The sequence below is a fragment of the Nycticebus coucang genome, chromosome 18 (assembly GCF_027406575.1).
Source record: "Nycticebus coucang isolate mNycCou1 chromosome 18, mNycCou1.pri, whole genome shotgun sequence".
NCBI lineage: Eukaryota > Metazoa > Chordata > Mammalia > Primates > Lorisidae > Nycticebus > Nycticebus coucang.
Window position 1 is genome coordinate 6478442 of NC_069797.1, and position 25411 is coordinate 6503852.

Below are 25411 nucleotides of genomic sequence, written 5' to 3' on the forward strand. Positions count from 1 at the left end.
ACAGTTGTGGGCGGGTTTAGACGGATTGAACACACGCGACCACTTGCCGGTTTTCCACTGTTTTAGTCCTCCTCTTGGGGTCCAGAAGTCTCTCGCTGACTCCCTGTATCTTCATAGGAGTGATGATTGGCAGTTCCCACCAGCCAGAGATGCCTGGAGTCCTATCTCCCCAGACTCACGGTGCCCAGATGCAAGGAAGCTGTTACTCGGCTGCCATCTTGCTCCGCCTCCCAAAATGCTCTTCTAATTCATTCCAGCAAAAAGCTTGAGAGTACTCTTGATTAACTTAGGATCTAAGATTTCCCCTTTGGGAGTTAAATAGATTCTAGGTGTTCTGGAATAATCTGCAAATTGTGGGGTCGTGTTAGCCATGTATGAAATAATTAAGCAAAAAGGCTATGGCTGTTGGGTAAAACTATTGACAAGGTCAGTTGCAAAAGAGTCAAGGCAAGAAACCCTTCTTCTCAAAGCAACCCTGTTCCTAGTTGGTTGAGATTTTAAATGTGAAATATTCTATTAAACAAGTGTATGGTGCCCCATGATCATATTGATGTACACAGCTATGATTTAATAAAGAAAAAAAAATGTGAATGGGAGTTGTATTTGGCCCATAACTTTTCTGTGTTTATTAGAATTCTGATCCTGAGATTTAATATTCTTCCCTTTATTGTGTTCACATGATGTATTACACTGACTGAATTTTGTATTCTGACCAATGTTGCACTCCTGGATGAAATCCTACTTGGTATACGTATATAATTCTTTTTATATGTTGCTAGATTCAATCTGCTAGTATTATGGCAAGGAATTTTTTTTTTTTTTTTTTACCTACATTCATGATGGATATTGGTTTAGAATATTCTATTTTTATGATGGTTCTGTCTGGTTTTGGTATGAGGATAATGTGGACCTCATAGAATGAGTTGGTGTTTCCTCCTTTTCGATTTTTTGGAAGATTTGGGTATGAACTCTTCTTTAAGCATTGGGCAGAATGCTTTAAGAAGGCATATGGTCCTGGGTTTTCTTTGTGCAAATTCTGTTGTTTATGAATTTGATCTCTTGGTGTTTTAGGTGTGTTCAACTATTTTACCTCAGTTTACTCAGTGTCATTAGTTTGTGTCTTTCTAGAATTTTTTAATTGCTTTTGTCATCCCAAATACACATTAATTGATATATCTTAGGAAAATAATACAATCCCATCTGTTTACAGTTCTATTTCAATAAATTTTTAGAGAAGCTAAAAAACATCTTTATTGAGGGTGGCGCCTGTGACTCTGGAGTAGGATGCCTGTCCCATGTGCCAGAGGTGGCAGGTTCAAACCCAGCCCCCAACCAAAAACTGCAAAAAAAAAAAAAAAATCTTTATTGAATGAACTATGAATGAACACAAGTTAACCACACATAGATCAATATTCTCTCTACCTCCCACCATTTCAATCGGATTCTTGAAATGCAATTCTGATGTCTTTAGATATGACTTACTTGCAAACTGCCTAAATGAAGCAGAAATCATTGGTTTTGGTTTTGTCTCAGTGTGTCTATTTATTGTTTGTAAAAATTACTTTAAAATGTTCACATTTTGCAAGTGTAAATAAGTAATATTTTATCAGTGTCCAGGTCTTATACAACTTTTTTCAAACTTCTTCCTAAGTATTTAGTATTTTGATGGTATTGTACATGGAATCTTGTATTAACAGACTTCCTTTTAGAACAGTTTTATATTTACAAAGAAATTCAGCAGATAATGTAGAGTTTCCAAATATCCCCTATACAGGTGTAATGTAATCCTTACATTAAGAACTTTTATGGTACATTTGTTTTTATTAAAAAACCAATATTGATAACATCATTAAGTACCCATTTGTGGGAGGAAGATCACAGAAAGAAAGTGCCATTTTCATCACATTGTATCAGGATACATACTGTCAACATGATCTGACTCTTGACATGGACCTTGCTCATCTGGCTGCCATAGTGTTTGTGTGATATCTCCAATGTCAAGCTATTCTTTGTTCCCTCTTCCATCAAGTGCTCATTGGAAGGAAGTCAGTATGTCAAGCCCACACTTATGAAATGGGGCTTGTGGTCCCGCGTATTAGGGTACAATATCTACACTAATTAAAATTATTTAAAATGGGAGATTTGTCTCTTCTCCCTCACTTATTAATTTATCTATGGAGTAAATATCTATGGACTCAAAGATATTTAGCTTATGTTATGAGTTATAATCCTATACTACATTTTTGTTGCTTAAATCGTTAAAGCTTTTGCCCTTGAGAGCTTCTTCTACTGGTTTTGTGTCCTGTTGAAATACAATACTTGATGGAGGGTGTTGTGGTTTGGGGTTTTGCTTTGTTTTGTTTTTAGACACTTTTGAGTAATGTTAATCAAGGCTGAATAAAATAGTTTGAAATTTAGAATTTTTTCATTCCTTATTTCTTCTGCATTCTGCAAGTTTAGAACAGCAGAAACCCCATTTGGAATAAGTAAAACAAAGTACTTCGTTGTCTTAGTGGAAACAAAGTCCACCAGTGAATCAGGCATAGCTATATCGAGGACCCAATCTCTATTTTCTCCTCCACCACAGTCTCTTTGCTTTATGTTCTGTTGTATTGGCTTCTCTTTGGCCAGTTTCCCTCCAGGGATGGCTCCACTGCATATTTAAAGCCTTACAGTTGTAACGTCACCAAGGAAAAAAAAGAGGATTTTACTTTCAACACGTGCATTGAAGTGTCAGAATTGAAACTTTGCCCTGTCTTGGGCACATGTACGCTCTTGAACCAGGTGCTATTGTGGAGGGAATTGAATTCTCATGTCAGCCAGATCCAGTCACCAGCCCAGCTGAATCTCATTGCAGTGAGCTCCCTGTGAAGCATTGGGACTGAGCAGAGAGGAGGTTCCCCGATGAAATCAGGCTTCCAATACCAGCTGATAGAAGTAGATGCTGGGCAGGTGACAAACAGAAGCCCTCACAGGTGATGATCAGCATGAACATGTTTTGGTTTGCCTCCTCTGCACTGCAATAGAATTCTTTGACTTATTTCTCCTTCTTCAGGTTAGAAGTTATACCAAATTCATTTCTAGATACCTTCTTTCTCTTCTTTCCAGAGTCATGTTCAGTGTTTGGAAAGTGACCAATCCTGGAAAGATGTCTTGTTTTGATGAATGATTTTTTTATACTCATGACTCATAGATTGGTGTGTGTAAATAATGAAAATACAATACATCCATAAACACAAGATAATCTGAGAAATGAGCATTATATAATCTGATAAATATGATCCTCTTCTTGTTTCTCAAAGACTAGTTATTTTACATATCTGCTGATAATCATAGCTGAATCTTATATAGCGCATCTTAGGTGCCAGCATTTTCTATCTGCTCATTTAATCTTTATAACAATCCAATGAAATATCAATAGATGCCTTTACAGTCTGATATTTCAGTAAGATGAATGACTCAGTAAGAGTGAGAGCTGGGCCCATGAAGGTGGGGAGTCTGGATGGAGTCCACAGTCTTTTTTTTTTTTTTGCAGTTTTTGGCCGGGACTGGGTTTGAACCCACCACATCCATATACAGAACCAGTGCCCTACTCCTTTGAGCCACAGGTGCTGCTGGATTCCACAGTCTTTACCGCTATGTATTACTGTCAGGCACTGAGCTAAAGCCTTCCATGTGAGTAGGACAGAGTCTCCCATTTTAAAGGCTTGTGCAAGGAGGAGGCAGACATCATGTGCATACACGTGAAAAGTGCTTGTTGTCAGAACAGCCCTAAAGGGGAGCTGTGTGTTGGTCCATATCACTAAGAGATATTGTGTGAGGGCGTGCTCACTTACTGAGGCCATATTGGGGCAAAGTTGTGTACTTAGAACCTCCCAATGTCATATTGTGTGGTGAATGCTTTACTATGTTTGTGCTAAGGTCGGATTAATGTTGACATAGGACTGACTAGTCTTACGATTAGACTATATTTCAGAAATGGTTCTTAGGAGCATGTAATTGTTTATATATTGATTTCATATTACCTTAATAACAGGCACACTAGGATGCAATGTATGGAGTACGTTGTATATTTATTTTTACATTCTTGCAATACTTTAGTAAGAAGAATGCATTTCCACTCCATCCAGGTAAATATAAAAGATGTAAAGTTTAATAAAACACTAATATAGTCCAGTTCAGGGGTAGAGGGAAGCAGGGTGTGGGCATTTGGCAGAAGGAGGGAGAGAATGAGGCAGGATCTCACCTAATGTGCACCTTGTCGGGGTGTATAACACACCCTGGTGAGGGGCTCTTCTACACAGTTCTTCAGGATCTTTACCCTGAAATGGGAACACTGTAATATAAATATTGTACCCTCATATTAATTTTAAAAAAACATAAAAAAAACTCAAAAAAATAAAAAGAACTGAGAAGATATTTATTTACTTACTGATTGTTTTCCAAGGATCAAATATAACATGGAAATATAAAGGTGTTGCATCTGAATGTGAACATTATAATGATTAGTATTATCAATTGTGAGTATAGGCTTTGGGAGGAGATAAGGCAAATTCCATGTCAGAGGAACAGTGATTCCGGTCATTTGCACCGCATGTCAATATGACACCAATGTGACAATTATTTCCTGACCCCTCTGCCTTTTACAGAGAAACAAACTGGATCATACCGTGATAAAAACCAAACTGATGGGAGCATATTTACAGATACACTTCAAGTACTGCTAATCTGTGGTTCAAAAGACCATGGGTGGGTTGAGGGGAGAGAGGGGTTAGGTATATTATGTTGAAAATAATTTTCTCTTGTTTCAGTGTACTTAGTGGGAAAGGTCATCATCAGCTGGGGATGGTTGTTAATCCAGAGCCTTCTGATTTCTTTCCTCATATTTATGTATACTAAAAAAGCCAACTTGGCATTCATCTGTTCCTAATAGAATTCTGCACTCAGGTGGTGCCTTTTAGCAGCAGATTTAAAAAATAATAATAATAAATAGGAAATAAAAGATTATATTACAGAAATGAGCTCAAAACTAAGCTAAAACTTCATTTCTCTAAGGATGGTATGTGGACCAGGAACTTCCACATCATCTCAGAACTTTCTAGAAATGCAGAATTTCATCGCCACCTCAGAGCTACTGAATCAGAACATACCTTTTATGAGATTCTTAGGAGATGCCTGAACACAGTAAAATTGGAGCCAAAGTAAAAATAGAAAGTCAGCAGTTGGATCTGTCGGTATCATCTGATGAATCCTGATTGTCCTTAGTGGCTGAAGCAGTTTACCCTTATCTGGCAGTCTGGACATTCAGCTTCTGTTCAGCCTGAGATCCTGACACATAATTAGAAAAGGCTAGCCTGACCACCAAAGAAGGAAGAGATTCCGTGGAACACAGTCTGGGGCTCCTGGCTATCCTAAAGTGGTCGGGGTTGACAGGTGGAAAAAGCAGAAGCCTATCTGGCAGCAGAAAGAAAAACCACTTGGGGCCAGGCCCTAGGGTAAGCAGTGAGCTCTCCCGGAGCTTGGTGAGCAAACCACCCCTGGACTAGGAGGAGAATGGTACCCTCTGCTGACAAGGCTTGACATCCCTGCTGCTGGCAAAGGAAAACTATTTCAAAGGTCCAAATCCATTGTCATAGAGCAGGAAATGAAGCATGAATTTGGAGCTGATAGGCAATAATAACGGCACACTGGAATGAATTTAACTAGTTTCCTATTAGCGGACATGTTGGTGTTTCCCGTTTTTCACTATTCTCAACCATGTTGCTATGAGTGACCGTAGACATACCGATTCTCACACTTGAATGATTGTCACATGAGAATTTGAAATTGCAGAGAGGAACATGAGGAGTTTTGCATCCCATTCTAGTGTTAATCAAGTAAGTCCTGGGCTGAAGATTGCAGGTGAAAACATAGAAATCAGCAGCTGCCCAGATTACTCAAGGATGGTCAAAGGCCTTATTGGGAGTTGGGCACCATTGCTTTTTTCAGATTCACTGTAGATAAAAGAATAGATATTTACTAAATCTTCATAGGCCCCAGGTTTCCTCTTTCACCTCTGAATGGTCTTAGCCATTGGGGGCTCTCCCAGGATAACACACCCCTACCCTGCCACACTAGAGGACAATCATAGCTCGTACAATTCCTTCTTTATTTGGAACCTGAAGAGCCTATTTTTCACGCTTGGGGATATTTCTATATTTGTCTTGTGCTATTTGAAACATGTCCAGGTGTTTATAAACAGAACCAGGAGGTCTAGAAGGCCCTGTGTCCTGCATGGAAGGCTTGTCCATTCTTCATTTCTTTGGCCCCTTTATCCTCAACACATTCTCACCCAGAAATCCCTCCAATTCAGCCTATGGGTGGTCACTGCTTGAAGACATACTTTAATCCATTCATCAGCTAAGCACCCTCATTATGCCAGGCAGTCCGTATAAGGATCCTGAAGGACAGATGTTGTTGTGTTCATTTTGTACACATGGAAACTATGGGTAAAAGCCTAAATAAATTCTGAGGTGACAGAGCTTTAAATAGTAAAGCTTGACTGTGACACCAAATTCCCCAGTGGAAGCCCAAAGCATGGCCACGTTTTAGAAAATATTGTAATTAGTGGAAGGGGGAAAGGGCCAGTGGGCTCTGTCCTGCCTCAAAGGGCCTCACCGTGCCCTATGGTCTCTGGTGGCTCCTAAGGAAGTCCTTCCCTGTTAGTTCTGGCCCTGGTTGAGGCTTCCTCCAGTGACGCTTCCTATGGTCGCCTGAACACCTGGTCACACATACAGAGGATCTTTCCTAAGTCTTTGTTTCTCAAAGGGACCATTGTGTTTCGAGTTCTTGATCCAGACAGGTGTTATTAATCAAGGTGCGGTGCTTCCTTCCAAGAGTCCGGCCCTTCCCGCATAGTGCATCTCTGAGAGATGTTACCTGGCAGACAGTACCAACAAGCAGTGAAGGTTTCACCAACCTTTCCTGAGCATCAGGCAGAAGTACAGGATGGGGACCACCCACCTATGTCCTTGATTATTGCTTCTCAGAAGAGCCAGTCATCCTTTACTTTTGTTAATTTATATATTTTTCTCAATTTCAGTTTGTGTTGACTACAGACTTTGCCAAGGTGAAGGGATCAGTGTTCGCTGACATTCTGTGTTCTGAACAGCGCGCTCAGCACTCCAGGTTCTAAGTTCCAGCATCAGGAGCCTCCGTGACCAGCCTGACCTGAGCACCTACTGGCAGCACAAGGTACAGCAGTAGGGCAGGAGGTTGAACAGAAGTGGAGGAGAAACACCCCAGACGGCCCTGACACTCACTCTCAGCCTGTATATGTGCAGTGTTGTCCATCTTTTGCACAAATGTCGTTGGTGTTGACAGCATGGGTACTACAAGAGGGCATACACACTACTCGGCCTATGATGAAATTAATGGCCTGATTCTTCTCCATTGTCAGTATCCACCATCTCAGCTATGCAACTTTGCACTGCCCTACTACTCAGCAGGTGGGTGTAATTTTCCAACCCCAAGCTCAGCATGTGTCTGCCTTTGGTCAATAGGAAATCAGCCAAAATGCAAGCGACTGTGAAGGTATGATTTGGCCTGCTGACCTTGACTTTCTGTCATACCTGGGAAGGCATATGGGGTCAAGCCATCTAGTCTGTGTAGTATGAGAGATTTGTGACACTGAGCTGCCCTAGCCAAGGCTAGATGAGAACAATCTCCTAGCCATCCTGCTGATGCACAAGAAATCTTCATTGTTCAATATCCCTGTATTCTGTGGTTATTTCTTATGCAGCTATAGCTAACTGCCACATATTCTAATTAGTTACAAACCCACAGAAGGACCTTGTAGTAGACATTGTCCAGGGACATGATGCATTCCTCAGAGCACTAATGGAAAACTGGATAAAAGAAAAGTTCAATTATGAGGAGAATCATCGAGGAAGTTTTAATTCTTATCATTGGCATTTTAAAGGACGAAGACACCACTATCCAGAGAACATCTGAATTGTTATTGTACTGAAACAAGACAGGAGCTGGAATCAAAACATGTGTATAAGTGTCAAACAGGAACAATGGAGAAGGATGCAGAGCAGGGTGTCCACCTATAATGTCACAATTTCAATATACCAGAGGTAAAGAGGACATCCTAAAGGCTTCTGGGAATGTGTAAGTGGGAGAGATAAGAATTAGATTGCCTTGTGCCTCTCACCAGAAAAGCCAAATTCTGGAATATAGTAGAGCAATTATTTCAAACTTGATTCTTTTTCTTTAACCAGTGTCTGATTTATTCCCAGGTATATCAGCAGTCAAATGAAATCACAAAATAAAAATCTGTTTGTTGTGAGGACTCTGAAGCTTTCCTACCACAGATGCTCACACACACACACACAAAAAAAAAACAACAACATATTTCCAAGTATATAATCCAGCCAAGGGCTTCCTTACTCTTTGCAGAAGCTACCTAGGCGTGCAAAGGCAGATTTGTAAATTATGTTCTCTGATCCCTGCCCTTTTTCTTCCTAACATTGGCTCCATCTTTATCTTCAGCAAGGGAAATCGCACCACCCATACAGAAATCAAAGTCTACAAGTCTGAGATCCATCCAAACCTACCTCAAGCAGGCTTTTGCTGCCTGGCCCTCAGCTATCCCGAGAACTGTGATCTGCCTGAGGAGGTAGAAGCCAGAGAATAGACCTGCACATGCTCTGGGAGTGGCCTAGGGGCCAGGTAGACAGGGAATTCTTGATTGTCATGCCCACAGTCCATAGTCTTGAAGGAGAGGAGATGAAGTCTGGGCAGGTCCCATAGACTCTTCACTGCCTAGGAAGGGGCTAGAGAAAAGCCAAAGCAGGGCCTTATCACATCTGAGATGCATAGTAGAGGCCCAGTTGCCCAAATATTGGGGTGGAACTAAGGCTAACCACATGAAAACTGAGTCCAAAACAAGACATAGAACACAATAAGGAAATATGGAACAGACAAATATATCACGGAAAAAGAATAGACCTATGTGTAAGGGAGCTTAGCGTATGATAATTATAACAACGTTGACTAAAATTATCCTGTATTGAAAGTATGTACGATATTCTCATTGATTTCAGTTCATTTATGAGAAAACTAAGGCTAAAATAAAATTTATAGTTCACAGGGTAGTGCTATAACCATGCTTCTATGTGCTGTTCCAGCATCTGCTAAAGGTAACCGTATTTCATAGGATAGAAGCAGTGGCTCAAGCCTGTAATCGTAGCACTCTGGGTGGCGAGGCAGCAAGATCACTTGAATTCAGGAGTTCAAGTCCAGCCTGAGCAAGAACAAGACCCTGTCTCTACGGAAAACAGAAAAATTATCAGAGCAGGTATTCTGGATGCTGAGGCAGTAGGATCACTTGAGTCCAGGAGTTTGAGATTGCTGTGAGGTAGGCTGATAACATGGCACTCTAGCCTGGGAAAGAGAGTGACACTCTGTCTAAAATAAATCACTGAATCAAAGCATCAATAAATAAATATTTGAAATTAGTGGTGACTGGATGAACTTTCAGTAAATAATGTTGGAAAAACCTTGTCTCAGATTTGTTCAGGTAACCTGGTTTCTATAGCTTCACTGGTTTCACACCATAAGAGATCATTTCTCTCTCTCCGAAACCTAAATGGGTGTTTTGTTCCTGATTGACAGTGATTTGGGGATCAGAGTTTCTTCTATTGTAGCCCCACCTTTAAAACTGGCTTTCCCAGGTACATGGTCATCTGCACCAGGCACAAGGGGAAAGATTAGTGAGGATGGCGGTGAGAGGTTTTTATGGATCAGGCCTAAATGGAATTCCCACTTTCTACCCACATTCCATTGGCTGGAGCTCAGTCTCCTGGTCACAGTGAAGTGTGGAATAGGCTCAGAAAGGTGAACGACTGTACCCCAAGGAAAAAGGAGAAACGTTTCATCAAACATTTCTATCTGTTTGGTAATAAAATTTTAAAATGGAGAGGAGGGGCAAGATTGTGGCCAACTAACAGCTTCCTTGCAACCAGGCATGGTGAGTCTGGGGAGACAAGATTTCAGGCATCTCTGGCTTGTGGGATCTGACCATAAACATCCCTTTGAGGACACAGGGAGTCAGCGAGAGACATCAGGACCCCAGGAGGAGGTCAACAGCAGTGTAAAACTGGCAAGTGGTTGCATGTGTTCATTCGGTCTAATCCTACTCTCAGCTGTAAGTAAAGCGGCAGTGAGATTGCAAACTGGAAAGGCCTTACCTGTGAGCTGCTTTGGTTTTTTTGGAATTGGCACTCAATTGAACTACCTTGGGAGAATTTGGACAAGAGTGTGGAGGACTTAGAGTATTGTCTGGGGTCCCATACTGAGCTAATAGTGTTCATCCGTGGAGCACACAGAGCCATTGTGAGAAAAGTACCCTGTCAAGTTCCGCCCTCAGGGTCGCAGAGCAAGGATCAGGTGGGAGCTTGTAATCTTGTGACTGAGCAGCCTAAAGGTGGGAACTGAGATCCCTTGCAGCCTTAGCCCTCGGGGGCACTAACAGCATAGCCAGTAAGAAATGACCAGTCTTTGGATATATTTTTAAAGCCAGGCCTCTAGTGGTGTTAATGAGTCACCCCTGGATTCACAAACCACCAGAAAATCCAACCAACTCTCTAAGGAGTGATCTCCTTTAGCACATCTGCCAGACCGATGAGTGGTAAAGTTAGAAATATAGTGAGACTCTGTCTCAAAAAAAAGGAAGAAATACTTAACCAGAGAAAGAACAGCAATCTTCATATATTTTTTAAACCTTCCACATAATTGGCTGAAAGCTTGATTGTTTCTTTTTCTTTCTTTCTTTCTTTCTTTCTTTCTTTCTTTCTTTCTTTCTTTCTTTCTTTCTTTCTTTCTTTCTTTCTTTCTTTCTTTCTTTCTTTCTTTCTTTCTTTCTTTGAGACAGGTTCTCAATATGTTGCTCTTGGTAGAGTCCTGTGGCATCACAGCTCACAGCAACCTCTAACTCTTGGGTTCAAGCAATTACTTGCCTCAGCCTCCTGAGTAGTTGGGGCTACAGGCAGCTTCCACAATATCTGGCTATTTTTTGATGCAGTTGTCATTATTGTCCAACTGCCCCCTGCGTGGGATTCAAACCCGCCAGCCTGGGTGTATGTGGCTGGCGGTGTAACCACTGTGCTACAGGTGCTGAGCCAAAGCTTGATTCTTTCAAAGGAAACATGCCATTTTCATTAGCACTCAAAAGCTCCTACTGTGCAGTGTTCTGCAAGTGTTTCTTTTTATCTCTTCTACCAAGTAAGTCAAAGGGACATGACATCCTAATTATTGCATCTCTACTGTAAATTTTTGTATCACTTATATATTCTCTTATATTCTTCCTTAGTAATTTCTTGCATATTAGTCCTGGCATAGAAATAAAGTTACTATGGGCAGGGATCATACCATTCGTGTCTTTCCTGTCTATTCCTAGACCTAGGAGAATGAGGTCAATAATGATCATTGCTGTGTCCTCAGACATGAAGAAGCGCTCAGCACAAACTCAACATTTGGTTTCTCACTTGATCTCTCTTTCTCTCTCACACACCCATACTCGTAATGAACAATTAAAATAGAAATTGCACAAAACTCAAACTCACTTTCATCTTTTCTAAAACATAGCCTATGAGGTGTTGCTGTTATTCAGAAAAACAAGTACAACTGAGTGAGTAACTCTATAGGTTGGAGCTTACGAGAGTTTCTGGACTGAATTGGTGAATTTTGGAAGTATAGTTTCTACCTTCTTTAGAAATAATTTCTGCTGCAAAAAAAAACTCATTTGTAAAGGCAAGCATTACCTTTGGTAGGTAAATTTTAGCTATAAAAGATATTGATTGCTTATGAAGAAAGACAGAGTCTGCCACACTTACAGTGACCAGGGGTATAAACAATGGCATCAACTTCTTCCAGCCAGGTTCCCTAAGCCGCCACATAAACAGGACCCCAAAGTGACAGCAGGATCCGTGCTGGTAGCCTGGACTAGCTTCACTCACCTCAGTGAATTTCTTTTTCTGCACATATTCAGTGGTGACAGCATCAAAATACTAAGCCTAGCCATAATTGAGGCTGTAAATCTTTCCTTTCTTCTTAATCTTGACATCTCTTTCCACCAAGACAAATTCACCAAGAACCTAGGAGGATGAACAGAGACAGAAGGAACAAGGGAGGAGCAGGAAACAGCAGCCAACAGCACACTGCACAGCGCCCAGGGCGTTAGGGGGTGAAGCCTGCTGGAGGAACCTGCGTTTGCTCTGGTCATTCTGGAGCTGGCCCAGGGGTGTTTTCATGAAATAGTCAGAAAAGACAGTGATAATTTGGAGCCTACACAGAGAGCTCAAGCAGTCACAACATGAGAAGCAAATAATTCAAAGGAAAGAGCCCCAGCTTCTCCTTTCTTTCCTTTGCCCCTTCCACTGGCAGTGAGGCCCCTCACCTACAAGGACTCTGACCATATATATGTCCCATTTCGTCATCCCAAGATTAAGGTTTTCAGGAGAATTTGGGCCATCAGCAAAGAGAGGAAGAAGTTGCATCGATGCATGAAGGATGCTTGTTGACCATTAAATCGTGGGCCAGCTATGTTGTTTAATGATTCAGTTTTGGAAACCACTAAAATCTCTGTATATCAACACTATTACTTGGGGGGGGAAATTCCTTCAGTCAGAGACTGGGTTCACGGGGCATAAGGACCAAGTTAGTAAAATGTAAAGGCATCCTCAGACTTATTAATAAAATTAATGTAAAGGCATCCTCAGACTTATTAATAAAATTAATATCAAGTGTCCTGTAGTTCCTGAGGGTCATGTGGTCAACACCTGCAGGGCATTGCTCCAGCACCCCTTTATCTAGTTCTGGTGGTAGCAGCCCCAAAGGATGTGGTCAGCTAGCTGCAGAAATCACCTTAAACTCTGGTGACTCTCTAAGTCCCCAGGAGGAACATCAGGGCAAGGGGCCCTGATCTATGTTGATGACTGTCAAAGACTAAAAAAATGAGAAACTCCATTTGTCCCAGCCTTCCCTGGAGTCTCCTCTGATAGTTCACAGCTGGCAGCTAGAGCAAAAGGTTCACAAGGGACACTGAAGATACTTCCAGAATGGAAGGAGGCAAGGCCACTCTGATCATGTCTGAAATAAGACAATGATGAGGATACTCAACAATCACAAAAATCACTAAACATTCCTCTCTCTGCCTAACATCAGTGATGACGGCTCCTTCACCAATGAATCTCTACTCTCACTTTCATCTTGCCTCCTAGATAAAAAGTATTAAGACATCTAATCATTAATTGCAACCACTTCCAAGTCACATCCAATCCAGAAGAGATCCGCTCTTCCTGAAATCTTTGAAATCACCAAGACAACACTCAGGTGTCCAATGAGCCCATGCAGACTCCTTCTTAGCACAGTGCCCCTGGTTCCTCTGGGGGCATCCCCCTGGCCCAGTGAGCCCAGCTTCTCTTTATTATAAGTTTGCTCTTGATGGTCTTTGGTTCATGAGCTTTATTAACGTGCTGTGGGCTTCTGTTACTTTGGAGCAGTTCAGCACTGATGTCACTTCTGAAAAGCACCCTGACTTCCACTGAAGAATTAGCTCTTTTCATGGATGCCAGTCTAGGAAGACTCATGTATGGGCCTCTTCCAGGCCAAGGTCAGACATTAGCTTGAAAATTAGATACTCATTGGCATTTGAAACCTGAGTGAGAAACAGAACTTGTGGTGGTTTCCAGACCAGACTGGCCAGGCTGTGAGACCACTCCTAAGCTCCTTGTTTTGGGGCCTTCCAGACCTGTCCATGTACAGCAGCCTAAATATCCAACATGCCCATTATTTGAGCAGGGTCAATTTCTCTCTTCCTTTTTTTGGACAGGAACTAGGATTTATTATTGGTAGGCACAAATGACAGGCAACACAGTAGAAGTCCTCGTGAGTGCAGGGCTCACCACTTGTCCAGGGCTATGAATTGGAATGTATTTGACCCCACAGATATCTGGGATGACCTGCTTCTCAGCCATCATGTCTTCAAATTTATCAAATTTAGATGTAAACTCAGTAAAACCCCACTTCCTGGAGATGTGAATCTTCTGGAGGCCAGAGAACTTGAACTTGGCCCTGCAAAGGGCCACAGTTACATGCTCCTTATTCTGTAGTTTGGTGCAGAGGGACATGATGAGTTGACAAGTGTGAACCCTGGCCACAGTGCCCTGGGACTTTCCAAAGGTACCACACACACCTGTCTGGACCCTAAATTGTGGACAGCACAAGTTCTAACACATGAACATGTATTGGAAAGGAATGTCTCCGAAGTCCCTTAGAGGAACCTATAAAGCAACAGGCTGTATACACTACCAAGGAGGCTGCTGTTTGCAGCCAATGCACACCAGGCATCCATGAAGAAAGGAGCATGGCTGGCTTAATTAGCTGCAGTTCTCTCTTGCTTTTCACCAAAGAGCATTGAGGATCATCCAAACAGTGGTAGTCACCAGCCCATCTGCATGGAGGAGCCCTTTCTGCATCAGTTTGGGGCACAAAGGGCCGGTTTATCCACCCCTGGGCCTGCGTGTGGGAATTCTCAGGCTCCTGGAACATTGTTTCCGGGTTGTGGGGTGGCAATGATGCCTTACTACACTCTGGAAAATATGTCTCTTGGTGACCACCAACAACCACTGATGATTAACGTGGCTTTCACACACTTTGGTAAGAGGCACCAGATCCTTGTCACTACAAAGCAGTATCTCCCTTTTGTAACGAGCACCTTGATACTGAGTCTCTCCTTCGTGGGGAGCTTGGTTAACAGTGGGTGGTCCCTCTGCCCTCACAGCACGTGTGTTCTGACATCATCAAGTTATGAGTCCTGTAAGCCCACAGGTCAGACAGGTTCTGTGCACCCCACCAAGGACCTGTATCCTGTGTGATGCTGCTCATTAGCTGCTGGCCACCCTCCATGGCCTCTCTCTGTGACAACTGCTATAAGCTACCTCAGCTTGATGTCAGCATCCAAACAGGCCCTAAGCCTCGGACACTGGGTCTTTGCTGCAGTACCCTTGTAAGTACCAACATGATCCAGAGGGTTTTCAGGCTAATAAACAGATCAGAAAAGATTATGCTTTGGTTCATCTCTTTTTCTGTCACACAGACAAGCTCTGGTGCCCCTATGTGTCCAGACTGGGCCTATCGTCATGATTGAGGGCAGGAAACTGAGGTTATGTGCCTGTGACTCTTTGTGTTGGGTCCCTGAGTCAAAGGCACCTCCCGCTGTCTTTAGCACTGCTCAAAAGATTCTGGAAATATTTTGTTTGCATTGCACATAGTGTGTTCCAAATTTAGGAACAGATTAAGCACAAAATAGCCTGAGGGTGACTCCTGACACCTAAGTCATCAGTTTGACCTTGGACAAGTTACTTACCCTCACTTTTTTTCATCTGAACATAGGAATAATAGTAGCACCTGCCTCACAGGGCTGCTGTAATATTTAAATGAATCATAGATTAAAAATTCCATAGAACATGTATCTACATTAATACCACTTATTAAAAACTATATAACTAAAAAAAGACTATATAACTGTCAGCTGTTGTTCTAGAACAATTGTTGGAAGACCACTTTATTGTCTGATCGTAATATTTATAAACCATAAAATGTCTTTGAAAATAAGAGCAAATTGGGGCATCTGCAAACTGGCACAGCAATGTGTCTTGGTTTAGGTGTAAAATGATTTCTATTTGAAAGTTCATGGTGTCCATACTGCAAACTCCATTCTGTCAGTTAACTGTTCTGTTTTGAAATCTGCCAACTTTATTCATTTTACATGAATGTATTAACAGGCAAACTCTTCGAAGGCTGAAATGTTTGTGTGATCAGGGCTATATCGCCACTACAGCAGTGGTGCTTTGTGAGATAGTGTAATAGATGGTAAATATTTGTAAATCAGAATTAAATTTAGGACTGACCTTTCATGTGTGTAACCACAAGCAGCTTTGAAATGGCCTTCAGTCAAAATTATTTGACTTTTCACAAGACCTGACTATACTTGGCAAAGCATCCAGCATTTAAAGGTGAAATTCACAGGTCATTGTACAGATGCTGCTGCTCTAAACAGCACTTCATGCTTCTGTCTGGACATAGATGGCGTTGTCATTCTTATATTATGGAGTTCCCATAAATTAAAAAGTTTGAATTCATTTTTGGAAAATAAACTCCTTAAGGACAGGGTCTGAGTTGATACATTAGACTCTATAGACCTCTCTATTCCAAAGTGCCCTCACTTGGACAGAGGTTTTTCGCATTTCTGATAATGGTGTTGGCTCCCTAAACCAGGCCCTCTCCCTCCCAAAGCAAGTATAAAGAATGACCGGGAAATTATCCCAGGGGACTGGGATGAAAGCAGGGGAACATGGAGTAGACGGAATAGATGTCATAATATTCTCCTGAGTGGATGAAGAAGCATTCGAGTGAAAGGTAAGGACTTCTAAGTGTGAATATGGGAGGGACACTTCCCAAAGGATGTTCGCAAGTAGCCACAATCCTCCTGTTTACCCCAGGGGTGGGATGTTCCTGGGATGGCCAGAAGAGTTTCCTTTTGAGGAATTTGGACAATTCATTAATCTCAGGATTTAGGTCTTACAAAATGTTCTTCTCCATTAAAAGAGACTTTGTTCCATAGAAACAAGTTTTTCATCATTTCTCCAGCTTCTTTTGCTTGGCTCCCAGCCTTTTTAAAATGTGCATCCAACTTACGAGCTGCCTGCTCAGGAGCGGCCACCTCCTCGGTGACCTTGATCTGCCCCCAGTAAGGCTGCAATCTGCCATGTTTCTGCCTTAAAGTCCTTCAAGTTTCTACTTGCTTACAGCAATGTCTTTCATTTCAGGATACTTGAAATGAATAACCTGCTGAGGTTATTCATATTTTCATTTTTTATTATTATTAAATCATAGCTGTGTGCATCAATGCGATCATGGGGCACCATACACTGGTTTTATAGACCATTTGACATATTTTCATCACAGTGGTTAACATAGCTTTCCTGGCATTTTCTTAGTTATTGTGTTAAGACATTTACATTGTACATTTACTAAGTTTCACATATATACTTGTAAGATGCACCGCAGGTGTAATCCCACCAGTCACGCTCCCTCCGCCCACCACCCCCTCCCTCCCCTTCCTTTTCCCCTTCCTCCTATTCTTAGGACTTCAACCTAGGGGTCGTCCCCCCTCACCACCTCTCATGGCCACCTACTGGGCAACACCCAGAGCCACAGATGGGCAGAGTAGGGACTCTGAGAAGTGTCTCAGGTCACATTGTCTTCCTGGAAGTGCCTCCTCTGAGGGCCCTTTTTCCCAGAGAGACAGTGTCTAGCAAGTGACTTCCTCAGACATCAGGGACCTGGGACCTCACAGAAGGAATAGGATGGCTCCTCTTGAAGAGCTCAAATGGAGTAGGCAGAACTTTCCTTACCTCTTCTCCTTCCACGTCTCCCTACCTTCTGGGCTTTTTCCTGAGGCGGGGAACAAAAAAAAGATTAAGAGGCTGGGACTCATTCCTCTCACTCCACTCACTAGGATAGCAGCTGTCAACTGTATTAAAGGGTTGCAGCATCAGGAAGGTTGAGAACCACTGCTCTAGGAAGTGCAGGCACTCTTTATCCACAAATAATGTGATTCTTCATTTTAATTGATAGAATATTAGTTCCTTCTGTCAATTTTAAAAAATGATAAAATATTTCCACTTTTTCCTTCTTTGAAAAGTTCAAAGGAGAATTGTGTGTGAAATCCCCACTTGATGCTCTCAGAAGTCCTGTGTTCAAGGAGGAGAGGACACTGAGTCAGAATCCAACAGTCACATCTGCTCCCTCAGCAGAGGACCCTGTATCCTGGGGACAGAGTTTGTAAGCTCTGGACATTGCTCTCCTGATCAGTGCAGCAAGAAGGAAGGCTTGGGCAAGTGACACCTGCCATGGTTATGTGACTCTCCATCAAGTGTCAGGAGCCTGTTCTCCTTCAGAGAACCTATGCTTTCTAGGTGTGCCAACCCAGGACCACAACCTCACTGTATTTTGGATTTTATCCTGGAACCTTCCACTACACCCACGCAGGCACCTGTGAGCCTGAGGTTGGACCTTAGTCTTCCTGAGCCCTTAGCCCTGCCCCACCTCTTCCTCTAGCGGAGTCATATTCTACCAATCTTCAGGCCGACCAGCTCATTTAGAAACGTGGGGATGGAAATGGAAAACAACAATGAAGAATCTCTCTTGTGTTTTCCTTTCCCTTTTTATCTTTATGGTCCCAGGCTGTTGATAGGAATGAATTCATGACCAGGTACGTCACATATATAAAGGTTAATGCCAAAAATCCCAGAAATGTAAATTGAGGGTCCACATTTAAAATGGTAGAGTGTAGGCTCCACCATAATTCAGGATTACTATTCAGAGAAATGAAAATATTGTCCATTCTCTGAATAGCTATGCTGCCTGAAGCAACTGAGGGCTGAGGGTGCCAGGGCTTAGGTATATATGGTCCCAGGCCTGCGTCACAGAGCACAGGAGAGTCACAGAGAGTTTTTGAGGGTGAGAGGGAAGAACAGGAGGAGGGTGTGGCCACTATCCTTCTTCTGCTGCCAACAGCCCAGCAGATCCCTCCATCCTTCCTGGGCCCTCTGCCCCCCACCCCCATCACGTTTTCCAACTTTATCCTTCTTTATCTGATATATTTGCCTCAGTGAACTTTTCTTTCTTTCATCCATCATCCAGATATTACCCGAGACCCTGTTACCATGCAAACCCTTAACTTGGACCTTGAAAGTCTAAAATATTGCCTGGAATTTCTGCTTGTCCTAGACATTAATAGTCTCAGGATCACACACATTGTCACAACCATGTTATCTATAGAATGCTTTTGCCTTCCATTAACTCTGCTATGAAACCTAAAGTTCTTTTGCATTTATTTAGTTTTAAGAAGTTTGATAGCAAACATTTTGTTTTAAAGTCAGCCTTTTTTAAAAAAAAAAAAAAGGAATATATTTACTGTGCTTTGAACTTCATTTGAAAATAATTTAATTAATGATCTTTAAAAATTCTCAGGGCAGATGAAAACCACTGACTTGGAGTAAGGTTGGGAACAAACTCAGTGAGTAAACTGATCTGAGGAAGAGGAATGGTTCATTCTAAATCCCTGGAGAGCTTTGTTCTAACTCCCCGTTCTGACTCAATTTCTCTGTTATCCAAGTTTTCAATCATCCCTTCTAAATTTCAGCACTTTGGGGTTAAAATTGATGTTGGAAGAAATGATTTGGTTGAAAATCTTTGAAATCCATTCAAACCCTGGTTTTTGCATCATCTGTGATTTCTGTGCCGAGGACGGGGGCAAATCAAAGTTGGGGTAAACAGCTGAGAAGCTCAGCGCCTCTCAGGCATTGCCGTCCCGCCTGGGTGGATGGTGCCGACAGGTGTGTAGTCTTGTAGGCTGATGAGAGAGCTTTCCTTTTTGATTGCAGAAAAGCTGTCTGCCTCTATGGTGAATTAGAGGGGAAAGGTAAAGAGCTGGTATTGAGGGAAAGGAGCAGAGTCTCTGAGCAAAAGATCTCTTCCATAAATAGGGAACATTAGACTGAAGGCAGAGATATAACTTAGACCGTAGCTTTGGTATTTTGTGGAATTAAATTGCGAAGGATTTTCTAACAGGGTAAAGTCAGCCTTTTTAATTCCCAATTAGAGGGGTTGCTTCAAATAATTAAAACTAGCAATTCATTATTCAATATCTTATTTGTTATTCAATAATTTGTATATTTAATACAAAACTAAGTATATAATAACAATTTTATTTAACTAAAATAAAAATTTAACTATTACTGCAGCGATCTTGGGGATAAATTTGTAGGACTTATTTTTCTGGAGTTAGTAAAGCTTAAACTGTACAAAAGACTTTGGGGACATGCTACACACACACATACACACACACACACTCACACATCCTTGATAAATCAATTCAGTGTTTCAATTTGCAAATCTAGGAATCTATCAATTTCTTCTTTTATTTCAATCTTTGATTCATTGTACTGTCCACAGTTTTTGTAATCTCTGAAATAGAGTCCCTTCCCTTTACATCAGCTGTGTAACAGATATGTAGTGCCCCCAAGCCAGGCATAGGTGAAGCTATTGACTCTCTCAGTCCTTGGTTGCAGGGTGGGACCTAGGAGGGCCAAAGTGTTAAAGCAAGGTGGCACCTGTGGCTTAGTGGGTAAGCTTCTGGCTCCATATATCGAGGATGGTGGGTTCAAACCCAGCCCTGGCCAAACTGCAACAAAAAATAGCTGAGTGTGTGGTGGGTGCCTGTAGTTCCAGATTCTCAGGACATTGATGCAAGAGAATCACCTGAACCCAGGAGTTGGAGGTTTCTGTGAGCTGTGATGCCACAGCATTCTACTGAGGGTGACAAAATGAGACTCTGTCTGAAAAGAAAAAAAAAAAAAAGCAGAATATAGTCTGTAGCAGCCTCCCCTGACTATCCTAAGGGCCACATAAATGTGTTCTTTCTCATGTAATAAATATTTACTTCTGGAAACTAGAAGAGAGAGACATCTGTAAGTTGGAGCCTCTTCCCTTGACCGTATAGTGCAGTTTTAGCATTCGGCTAAGAGATTAATGCTAAACAATGTAGAAAAATTATCGTAAGGTTTATTAGCAGTTAATAAAATAATCTTTTTCTAGGAAAACAGAAAAGCAGATAGACAGCAACACAAATGTTTTTGCTCAACTATAATAGGTGCTTTCTCTCCTTAGATTTTAATTGTTTTGTAGCAAAAACCAAAAAGAAAAAAAAAAAAAGCATGTATTTCCTGCCCAGTCCAAAATACAGAATGAAATGTGCCTGAAGATGTTCATCCTGGCTGTATTAACAGTAGGTAACGATGCCTGAGTGTTTCATAGTAGGAGTTGGGACCTAACAACGTTATTGCAGAACTATGTCACCATGAAAACTGATGTTTCTGAAAAGCTTCTAATAACACTGAAAAATAGCGACGTTGTAATCTTAGAAAAAAAATATCATAGGGTATATACAATTGAACACTTCTAGGATTTCAGTGACATTAAAATCTGTCTAGAAACAGACAAAGGGAATAAAAACTTCCATTGCTTCAAATTGCCTGAGAGCCAACGGGCCCATGGCTGTGGAGGGCAGGCCATGGGGATAGTGGCTGCTGATGCTCAGCTCGGTTGCAGGAGCTGGACCCTCAGTCATCACTGCCTGGTTCCCTGTGAATTCCAGTCAGAAAATCCTGTGATTTAGGGGCAGCAGCCCTGGCCTCCCTCTCGAGTGACTGGCCTTCCCTTCTTGGAAGATGAAATGATTCTCATCCACACTGGATGTGACGCAATCTGACAGCTCTGCAGAGCTCCTGTGGGGCTCAGGCTGGGGCTGGGGACTCAGAATCTGAGGCCTGAGGGTGGCACCAAGTGGGAGGGGCAGAGCGGAAGAAAGTTCTCCTGATGTTCTGTTTAGTAATTTTAATTGTGGGAAACACTCTCACAGCTGAATCAGCAGGACTCAAGGCTCTTGGCCAGAAAATCAAGCCTTTCTTGCCAGAGAAAGGTGTAGCCCTCCCCACACCTCACACACATATATGCACGTACATATGCATGAACACACAAACTTACACACACATGCACTTACACACATATACACATGCACACACACCTGTTGCACTCATACACACTAACTCAATTATACATGGGCATGCACATGTGCACAGGACACATACACATACACTTCTGTACATGTACACAAACGTGCACATACCATATACATGCAGACACAGGCATACTCATGACACATTCACACACATGTGTACATTAATGTGATCATGGGGCACCATACACTGGTTTTATTGACCGTCTGACACATTTTCATCACATGGGTTAATACAGCCTTCCTGGTATTTTCTCAGTTATTGTGTTAAGACCTTTACATTCTACATTTACTATGTTTCACATATACCCTTGTAAGATGCACCGCAGGTGTAATCCCACTAATCACCCTCCCTCTGCCACCTCCCTTCTCCCTCCCCTCCTTTCCCCCCTTCTCCCTATTCTTAGGTTACAACTGGGTTATAACTTTCATGTGAAAGCCATAAATTAGTTTCATAGTAGGGCTGAGTACATTGGATACTTTTTCTTCCATTTTTGAGATACTTTACTAAGAAGAATATGTTCCAGCTCCATCCATGTAAACATGAAAGTAGTAAAGTCTCCATCTTTCTTTAAGGCTGCATAGTACTCCATGGTGTACATACACCACAGTTCGTTAATCCATTCATCGATCGATGGGACCTTCTCCAATTTTTATCCATGTTGCAGATGTGTTTTGTTTTTTTCCACTAAATTTTTTTTTTTTTTTTTTGCAGTTTTGGCTAGAGCCGGGCTTGAACCCACCACCCCAGGTATCTGGGGCTAGGGCCCTACTCCTTGAGCCACAGGCATCTCCCACCACTGATTTTTTTTTTCTTTTTAATGCACCTATCATCAAAGTCAATGCTTTCAGGTGTGCAAGTCAGGAGGTTTTTGTACATTTCCTGTTGTTTCTCCAGCACTGCTGTCTGGTTCCAGAGTGCTGCATCCCTCTAAGAGGGAGCTCTGCACCCAGTAGCAGTCACTTGCCATCCCCCACCACAGTTCAGCCCCTGGCAACAGTGGGTCTGTTCTGACTACATGGATTTGCCTGTTTTCACTGCGATCTGATGCCCAGCAAATTGGGTGGAATCGGTGTGAAGCTTCAGTTTAAGCAGGAGATCAGATCAGCCCTGCCTGACCAGCTGGGGCGTGTGTTCCCCTCTGTGCAGGGGTCTGGTTCCTTTAGCGGGGAAGGGGACACCATGTCCTTGTCACTTTCTTCTTTCTAAGTCCCACAGGGGAGAAGCAGGAGGCCCCCAACACAGGATACTTAACGATTCACATTGACAGAGGCCTCCCCTGTGCTAAGCACAGTGCTGAGGATGGGAGATGGAGACTCAGCCCTGATCATAGCCTTGAGGAGGTGCACACGGGTGAAAACTTCCACCTGCTAACACCCAAGGGCTTCTACAGGGTCCACGTGATGATGCATTGCTTGTGTCATCCTGGTGCCCCTTTTCCCACCACCCTGCCCTGCTCCCTAAAACGGACCCATTTGTGTCTGTCACCTGTAGCCTGAGGCCTCTCCCTTCACCCCTACCCGGGAGCTTTCCATCTGTTCCTGTGCACCCATCAAACCTATCCTGCCAGTCACGTCCTCCTAGAAGGTTCCTCCCCAGGTAGCTCAGGCCATGTATGGCTTTTCGTGGTGACCAACATGACTTTGTAATTACGTCGTGCTCTGGGCATTCCTGACCAGGAGCCACTCTAGGGTAGAGATGGTGTCCCCAGCACGTGGCAGGAACTGTATAAATGACTTAATCCAGAGGGACCCCTTACCGGCGTCTCAGTGTGATCTCACTCCTGGCCGGACCTTTCCTGCCAGCTCTAGGTCCCGGCAGGTGATCCTTTGCTGCTGATCCCCCGGCTGAGCCACTGCTACTGTTATAACTGTGCTGCTACAAACTCGTATGGCTCCTAAAGGATCCAATTTTCTCCCCCCATTTTTGATTCCTAAATTGGGGCCAGACTTTCTCAACAGGAGTGGCACTGCCACCTAGCGGCACCATGGAAACCTGCAGTGGCATTTTTAGTTCCTTAGTGTTGGGTGCCCAGCTGGGGCTGGGTGTCAGGTGTCCAGACAAGGTGCACACAAATGTCCCTCAGAGAAGATTCTCCTGGGTTCCTCTGAATTCTGACCATCTGCTGAGCACTTATATAGGAACAAAACCTATTTAATATCATTTGACCTAAGGACAACTATTCAATGTATATTCAGTTATCCCAGCATGGCACGATTTTATTAATTGATGGAAAAATATATTTTGGATTTGTATCTTCCCTTTCTGAAAATCCCATTAGCGTGCTGCTGTGGTCTTTGAGCTGCCATAGGGCCCTCCATTGTCTGTGGGCATTTGTAGGAATTTCATCAGTGATCATGTGGTTGAACCAGATACCTGCCAAGTTCCCTGGTCACACCCCGTGTCTCAGCAGGAACCTGCAGTGTATTATACTCTGCGTATGTTCCTTCCAGGTCTGTGTTACATTTCAGTTAGGGGATTCTACTGAGCTTCTAAAATTATCTGTGTAGAAGTGTTTCTATCTATGAATTCTATTTTAGGAGAAGGAAAGGGACATGAAAAAGCCATCTTGTATTTTTCTGGGGCATACACATTTGGAGGCCAAGGCTCTGGACTGTGATCTGTAGGACATGGAATTGTCCTTACTTTGGCTTCTTCTTCTGACCTTAAAGTCCCTGACAGGCTGGTTCACTCCTGAGAATGCCATGAAAGACAGTGCTGGCAGAAGCTGCTGGCAATCCCTTTACCAGCATCCTGGGCCAGTCAGAGAAATGGAGGGAGGGGGCAGATGTGGCTGGAGGGGTTGAGACAGATGCACTTCCTGTCCGCAGCATGGCTCCCCCGTACCTGGAGGCTTCCAGCTCTCTCTGCGCTTGTACTCACAGCCCTCACTGACACCTCCAAAAGCCCCTGTGGTTAGTATCATCGTCTTCCCTCTCACTGGAGGAAACTAAGGCTCAGAGAGGCCAAAGCACTTTCCCAAGGGCACAGAGCAAAGCCGGCACTCACCACTGGGTCTTCTTCCTACCACTGCTGGCCACTGACAAGGAGGTAGGGGCTCCTCAGAAGCAGGGACACAGGGAGGAACAGGGACGTGCACACTGAAGGCAGAGCCACAGCTGTGTGCTGGAGTGACAGTACATCCCAGAGGAGGCAAGGGAAGGGGCACCCTCTGGAGCAAAACATTACTGTGGAGGGACTCACATCTCCCTGGCACACTCTTCCCCCTCTGCCAGGAGCTGTCAGACTTGGCTGAGACTGACCCAGTCACCCTTCACTGTATCTTTGGGGAGAGAAGCCAGGACCAAGTGAGTGGGGAGGGGGAAGCAGGAGGTACAGGGAGGGAAACCTGGGCAGAGTGCCAGACAGGACAAAGGGACTAGGTGTCCTGGGAGAGGGGGGAGGGTACCTCATGGGGACACCCAGGGAGTTCAGCGGTCACACATTGGAGCAGCCCTACCCACACTGCTATTATTTGGCAGGACTCAGCAGGCAAATTCTTCAAAGATGTCCTCATTAGTTCTATTATGAAGTAACTTCTAGGACAAAAAATTTTTTTGCCTCATATAAAGGCATATAGATATTATTTTACAGAATAACTGGGCTCTGAACCCAGATATGGCTGGGTAGGGCTTGACAGTGGCACACCAGGCTCAGCAGGCCATACAGGGCAGGGCTTCTGTATGGTGGGTTTGCACTGGGTACAGAGGTTTCCTAAGAAG

General features: G+C 43.1%; 1 non-coding gene across 1 annotated transcript; it reads right to left on the reverse strand.

Moving 5' to 3' along the window:
• Positions 1-14299: 14299 nt before the first annotated feature.
• Positions 14300-14433, reverse strand: LOC128571413 (small nucleolar RNA SNORA70). Its single transcript, XR_008375831.1, has one exon. It is a non-coding gene; the product is annotated as a small nucleolar RNA SNORA70 (small nucleolar RNA).
• Positions 14434-25411: the final 10978 nt, after the last annotated feature.